This window comes from Pistacia vera, unplaced genomic scaffold (assembly GCF_008641045.1).
Source record: "Pistacia vera cultivar Batoury unplaced genomic scaffold, PisVer_v2 Contig399, whole genome shotgun sequence".
NCBI classification, from domain to species: domain Eukaryota; kingdom Viridiplantae; phylum Streptophyta; class Magnoliopsida; order Sapindales; family Anacardiaceae; genus Pistacia; species Pistacia vera.
In genome coordinates this window covers 199,786-207,487 of record NW_022196222.1, presented here as the reverse complement: position 1 = coordinate 207,487, position 7,702 = coordinate 199,786, and positions in this window count along the sequence as shown.

Below are 7,702 nucleotides of genomic sequence, written 5' to 3'. Positions count from 1 at the left end.
TTAAATATCCTCCAACAAGCTTCCATAGAAGAGATATATCTATAATTTTTTTGATTGAATTACTTAATATCGTATTTATAACAAATATCAACAAACATTATAAAAACATGATATTTGATGTATTTTTGTAAATACCTACAGTCCAGATATGCCTTTACTTCATCTTTGTCCTATAAAATCTCCCATTGATTGTTCTATTGACCATTGTTTTGAATTTCCATAGAAACTCTCATTCTGTCTGGCCCTTTGTTGACATACTTGAATAGATACTTGATTGATCTATGTTGATTACATATCTCAATATTTATGCAAGCATCAAACTTAACCAAAAGATTCTTATTATAAGAAACAACAAAACGGTTATCCAGTTTTATACCCTTTTTCTCAACAAATGCTCCATTATTCCGTCTTCTATACATTGGGTATTTGTTGTCATTCATAGATGTTTCATTGACAAATTTCTTCAGAAAATGTTTTTTACATCTTCCTCTTTCCATTCATGGTGAATTCTTGTTAACATCACAGCATGGACCGTGGATCATGTGATTCTCCATAGCTGCAAAGGCAACACCATCAGTTTCCTTATTTGGAATTTTGGTAGAAACTATTTCATCTATTTTGGATGCCAACGGATTCATATATTGGGAATGTAGAAAAACCAATATATGAGCATGTGGGAGGCATCTCTTTTGGAACTCGATAGTGTAGATAACTGACAGAAACAATTATAACGTGTTCAACAATACTTGGTAGAACATAATTTCATGTCATAAATTATCAACGAACTACAATTTGTTAAAAAAAGTAGAAATATTATTTGTTGGAATACTTACTTGCCACTGTTTCACCAAATTATTCACCTTTTTTAATCTCGGATTAGCTCAAGCAATTTGATCTCAAAAACTCTGCAAATTGCAATTATTCTACTTTCTTGATCACATTGTCTAATACAATTCTGTAGATATTGTATCTTCGGCCACTTGGGATTATAGGTGAACGTCAGAAAAATATCTAGGTATCCATAACATTTGCAGATTGCCATTGCATCTTGATAATTCTGAACACAATATCGGGGACTACCAGTGTGAGATGAAGGGAGCAACGTAGATTTCCCTAGATGTTGTGCATTAACATCATCCTTTAAAATGGCATCCATCAACCCACTGTACAAATCACTCCTCAATTTTTTCTGATTGTTTCTAATCCAACGAAATCTTTCCTCTTCAGCAGCCATATATGCATCCACAATAGATTGCTGCAATAATCTACCTGATTTCAATAGAGTATGCCCTTCACATAATCTATACTACAATCGAAATGCATAATATTCTCTCATGCTTAGCCTGTTTCTTTTTGAAGACTTTTTGTCAGGAAATAATATTGGATAACTTAATGCCATAAAGCTTGGATGCAAGTAAGAAATTCTTTGAAAACACTTTTCGAATGATGAACAATCACATCTTTTCTAGTTTCTAAAATTCCAATATCACCAACAATTAAACCTGCAATTTCAGATGCAGTTGGCAAATTGTATTGTCTTCCATCCTTTTCCCTTTTCATTTTTAACTACAAATGCACATCTCTAATATCATTCCAATGGATATGGTTCTTGACAGAACAAAAACTTTTAACCAATTCATTGTTCGCATCAAACATCAATTGCAATTCCTGTACTAATTCCCTGTCAACAGTATCATTAGTTGTACTACCTCATACAGAATTTAATCTATGATTTGTTTCATACTCTGTTCATAAATATAAAACTACGCAAACTGAGGTTTCCTTCCTTCAAGTGGAAGTAACAATCCTATTTGGTGGTAATTCTGTCCGCAGAGTTTGAAAACGTATGGACCACCCCCTTTGTTAACCTCATTGTCAACATGCCCTCCTATTGATGTAAATGAGAACAATGAATTGTATATTCTTATTTTACTCTTGAAACTAATCCCTTTGTTACCACTGGACACATCTAATAAACCTTTTAATAGTTCTAGTGGTTCTTTCAATAACGGCAACTGAACTTTGCCATCCATACAACATAATGAAAACAAAGGGATGGCTGGCTCTTGGTTCTTAACAGTTCGCTCTTCTTACCACATGACTGATCCACAATGAATGCACTTGTAGTATGGTTCACCAAAGTTCCAGGACTCTTTTTCCACTGTGTAAAGAAATAACGTGTCATTTTTAGAAAGTAATTGGCGTGTTTTGTTAATTTAGAAACTCAAAATGACATTTTTTTTTTTTTTACTAAGATTAATACTTGAGTTAACATTTAAATATGTATAACTAACAATGTGACACTTGTTTTAAAACCCCCTTCCAGTCAGGTATCCTCTGAATATCTCTCAATGAGAATCTCGAGGATACATGTCTGGAAAACGAGTTGTATTTAGAAAAAATATCTGTGTAAGGATAATAATAGTAATATCCAATACACGCATATAAAATGTCACGCAGGATCCAAACATATAATTTCAAAACTTTAAGAATTTATCCATAAAATACACATTCGAAACATATTTATAGGTGGACTATTCCAAAAGGTGTTTCACAAATATTTATCATTTACATTATTTACATCAAGATAAAAACATCAAGATGACAATAAATCATCTCCTTTCACGTGTAGCCCCGCTGTCTCTAGCATTCCTCGCTTCTAGTCTACCTGTAAAGAAATCAACAATAAAAGGGTGAGCGCTAATCGCTTAGTAAGGAATGATCCGTTTCATTCTAAATGTGCTATTTGATCTTTATTTAAACATATCTGTTAACACATCACTTATCTTTTACATCTAGGGATACTTCCCCTTTTATTACTAATTCATATGCTTTTCATCATTTTATCCCATGGCTATATAAACATCAATGTGTACACATACAAATAAGTATGTAAACATAGTACACACACATCACATGTCATGACATAACATCTAAAATCATCTAACATGAGTATAAATCATCTCATGATGTAAATAACATCATAACTCATGTAATGCAACTAAATGCATATGAAACATTTAACGTCTAGCCGATCGGACCTTTCTTAGCATCTTAAGCACTTCATATCATCTAGCCTCAAATTTCATCTAGAGCTCATATCATCGGGAGGCGTGCTTACGCGTTATTTAGCATCTAAAGCATATATTCATCTTTCCTCAACCGGTATACGAGGATATGCTTACGCGTTTTCCATCATGTCTATATGCATCTCTATCATGTCTATTTGCATCTCTAACATCTTATGGCATGTAAATACATATTTTGGTGAGCTTAATACTTTTAATTCATCTATGGATTATCAACCCATTTACATTACCTCTTGCTCACATACATCATCTTAAAACATGTATTACATTGCATCTTCATGCCATTTCATAACATTAATCATGCATTGACATCATGACCATGTATATCTTTCAAAGATCATCTAACTAATGGGTAAACATTAGTACATGGCATACTTACAATAATACATTAATAATCAATTCATAATCATAAGAATTGATTATGTTAAATCTTAAACTTTAATAACCAGTTTATGCTTCAGGCCATTTTCCATCCTTTTCTCAAACGAATTGGCTCTTGGCATAAACATAAAAGTTATAGGTCTGTGTCTTAGCTTTCTAATGCTTCAAGAATCATCTCATTTCGATTTTTATAACTCAAGTTATGGTCGAAATACAGAAGCAGGGTTACCAAAACCCCTAAGCCCATTAAATCCGAATTTTCATATTAACTATGCCACATCAATTCCTATTGACATTAACCAATAGGTTAACTTATGGATCAAATAAACCTCCCCTTAATAGTCTTTAACATCTTAAAGGAAGTGTAAAATCTCATTCCCATAATCATCCATTATTGCTATAACATTGTAAGCTAATGCAAACAACACCTCAACACTTCTAATAGCAACCATTCAACACCATGTGGCCTCCAATACTACAAGTTTTGCCACAATCAGCATCCACACTTCATTTTCTTCAATCAAACATAACAACTCATAAAACATAAATAGCAATAACTTCATGTATAATGAATTCAAAGCAATAAGTAGAATAAATGAGTTCAACTACACTTGCCATCAACTAATTCTATGCCTTAAAGCCTTAATTTAAGGTTTCATAAAAATCTACAAACCCTAGCATAAACCCTAAAGTCATGGGAGGTTCTTCCTTACCTTTTTAAAGACTTCCTCCAACAAATCCTTTGCCTTTGACTTCTTTTACACCTTAATCCTACATATATAACATTATACCTCAACATCTACTTCAAATCTTCAAATTACATCAAAACTAAAGTTTTTAATCCTTACCTTAAACCCTTCAAATTGAAGATCCAAGGCTCCTATCTTGTTCTCCTTGAAAAATTAAGCAAAACTCCTTTAAAACTTAGAGAAAGAAATCTTGTTTCATGGAAGATTTGAGAGAAAATGGAAGAAATGTTGAAGAAAGGCTCTCTCCCTTGGCTTGAACGAATTTCATCTCATGTATAGGAAAATATTTCATTTATTTTCCAAAATTATGCAATTGACCCAATTATTTTAGTTGTATAACTCATAAGTCCTTAATTCTTCATATAAGGGCATTTTGGTAATTTCACACTAGACATAATTATTACTTAATCAATGTCATTAAATGCAATGAAGCCTACTCATCCTTGAATTTTTCAATGCTTATCCATAGGCAAAATGACCATTTCACCCCTAATGCCTTTCTATGGATAATTGATTCATACCGTTCCAAATGAATCGACTATTTTGCCCTTAGTTAGATTTTATGCTTTTTAACATAAAATTAACATCTAAATGACTATTTCGAGTTAGGGACATACCTTTGACATCTTGGGTATTACACTTGTTACCTCCTTCTGTTGAGCGAGATTTTGAACTTCTATTTGTCTTCGATAAAGATTTTTTTTTTCATTGTCTGACCTGAGAATGAAAATAATAAAAAAAGATCATCACAATTTTCAACAAGACTTGCAATGTCAAAATTATTTTTGCAAAGTTCTGCATCTTTATTTTTACAAAATAATGAAACAACATTATGTTTTTAAGATATAACAAACTGAATGTTTAAACATATGTTGTCAAATTCATGGCTCACAATTGTATTGTTCTGCATTAGTAATTGAAATATTAGAGTCAGGCTCTCCACACGGAGAAGCACCTAAAAAACATAGATTTAGTTAGCCAATTTAAGTTATCATAATCTAAAAAATATAGGTAACCACTAATATAATATTTTTTACCTCTCTTCCTTTTTAATACGGACATTCTCTCTGTTCTATTTTCCTCATGTATCTCATTTACATTTACATAAGCATCTGAAGAACTTGTAGAACACTTCTCTGTGTTTGATAGATATTGTTTCTGTTCCTTAGATCTCTCATCTGAATTTAAAAATAATAATAATAGAAGAATTAATACTATACCATGCAACAAATTATATAATTGAAAAGCTTAATCAAAAGGCAAAAACAGCAATTAAATATCTCGTTTATATTTATAGAAGTATCTAAAGAAATTATTGGGTCTTTCTTTGTCTTCGATACACAAGTTTTATGATTGAGACTATGTTACACAACAAATTATATCATTAAAGAAAATAGAAACTGATTTACTCAACCATGTAATATACAAAATATTTGTGTGACTATAGCAAAATAAATAAGGTAGTTAGTTTTGTTGGATACTTTATTATGGATCATTTTGCTATGAAATTCATACGTCAAAACATCGATTTATAGTTCATGAATAACTAAAAGAAAAAAGATATAGACTAAACTCATTTACTCTTTATATAATAATTACATGAAGTTCTAATATTAAATATACCTTTTTTCTTTTTGGAGATTGACTTTCTGACTCGCTTTGGAAATCTAGGCCTTTGTTTGTTCCATATAAACATTCTCAATTTTCTATTCTCCTTGCATACTTTTGTTCTGAAATCAACGATACTTATTTGTCAAGAATCATATGTCAATCTATAGTTTTCAATCGCTTGCAAATATAATTCCTGAATGTATGACTGTATAGATGTTGCATCTTCATCCATAAGAACCATTTTTTAATCTTGCACCTGACCAAAACAAAAAATATATTGTGTTAATTGCATTGTTTTTTTCACGTCTGTTGAGTCTAGATTTTTATAATTGTATTAAAAAATTGATAACAAATGATTTACTACATTTTTTTATGTAAATTTATGGATGGACAAATATTTTATTAAAACTTTATAGCATACAATATTATGATCTTGCAACAAGATTTGAACTGAAATAAAGCTTCATCTGTTACAACCACACATTAAAATAGTTCCACAACATAGAGATTTCAAAACAAAAGAAACATTTATTATTATAAATATGAATAAGTTGTTGGTTCTGCAATGGTCTATCAAAAGTATTGTTAGGAAGCGATCCATTTACGCAGCGGAAAACAAAAAATAATAATAACAAGGATTGTTCCATAGAACCAAGATCAAGGTATAATTTTACAGTTTATATCAAAATAAGAATCTGCAGAAAACTAATATAGAGTTTAAGAAACCATATGCACGTTTGGAGGCTCCTCCAACTTTGTCTCTAAATGTGTTTTGCTACTGACCCAAGTGTAGGATCGAACCGACGTAGTCCACACGAAGACAATCACAAGGAACTAAAGAGGGATTTGCTAGATCCTCTTTAGCCTTAAGAATCAAGAAGAAATGAAGAGTGTTTGATTTTCAATCAAAACAAATCTGGCATGGGGGAGAGCAAAAGGGGCTGTGTGCTTTCTCTTTTTTAATCAAAGTGAATGAATGAATAAATCACCCACTTTTTCAATTAACCTTTTTCTTTTATAGTAAAATTTAATTGCCCTATTCCCATATGGAATAGGCTTAGGCTTCAACCAAAACACCCCTTGTTTCCAAACACTCCCAATTAGATATTTATTTTAATTCATCATTATCTCAATTAAAATCAATTAATATATATTTAATATATATATTAACATTTAACAATAATGATAATATATTTAAATATATGCTAACACATATTTAATTGTAATTTCACTTATTTAATTTTTCCAACAAATTAAATAAAGGCTACTACCTCAGCAAATTTAATTGCACTGTGAAATTACCAAAATACCCTTTCGCTTAAAAAGACGAAAATGCCCTTCTTACTTCCCGAGTCTTAAATTATCTTCTATGTGTGTGACCCATAGGCTCCTCATCATACCAGTAGTGTATAGTATTGCAATTAACACCAATTAATCGTCTCACTAATACACAGACCAAGATTGGCCTCTAGCAAGGCATCATGGCCACTCGATAGATTCGAATTCAGCAAAGTAGCTACCTGTCAACGATATAGTTATCGTACAATTCGATCCTTTCATCATCCGTTATCTCGACGAGACAAAGGCATAGAAATAGTGTCAACCTTCAGTTACTCTCGATATTATGTATTCAGTTTCTAGACCAATGACCTGTATTATAAACTAGATAGAACAACAACTCAATCCTATTGTGACCACAATTTTAGTGTCATTGCCATATACTGAATTGTGCCGTGAGATAACTTTCTCCCGTACCCGGGAGTGATGAATCCTATGTCTTGATACACTCCTTGATGCAGCCAATTACCATCGTATTGACAGCTCTGAAAAGAACTGCATTAGGCTAATGTCAAACTACACCAATCGGTGCAC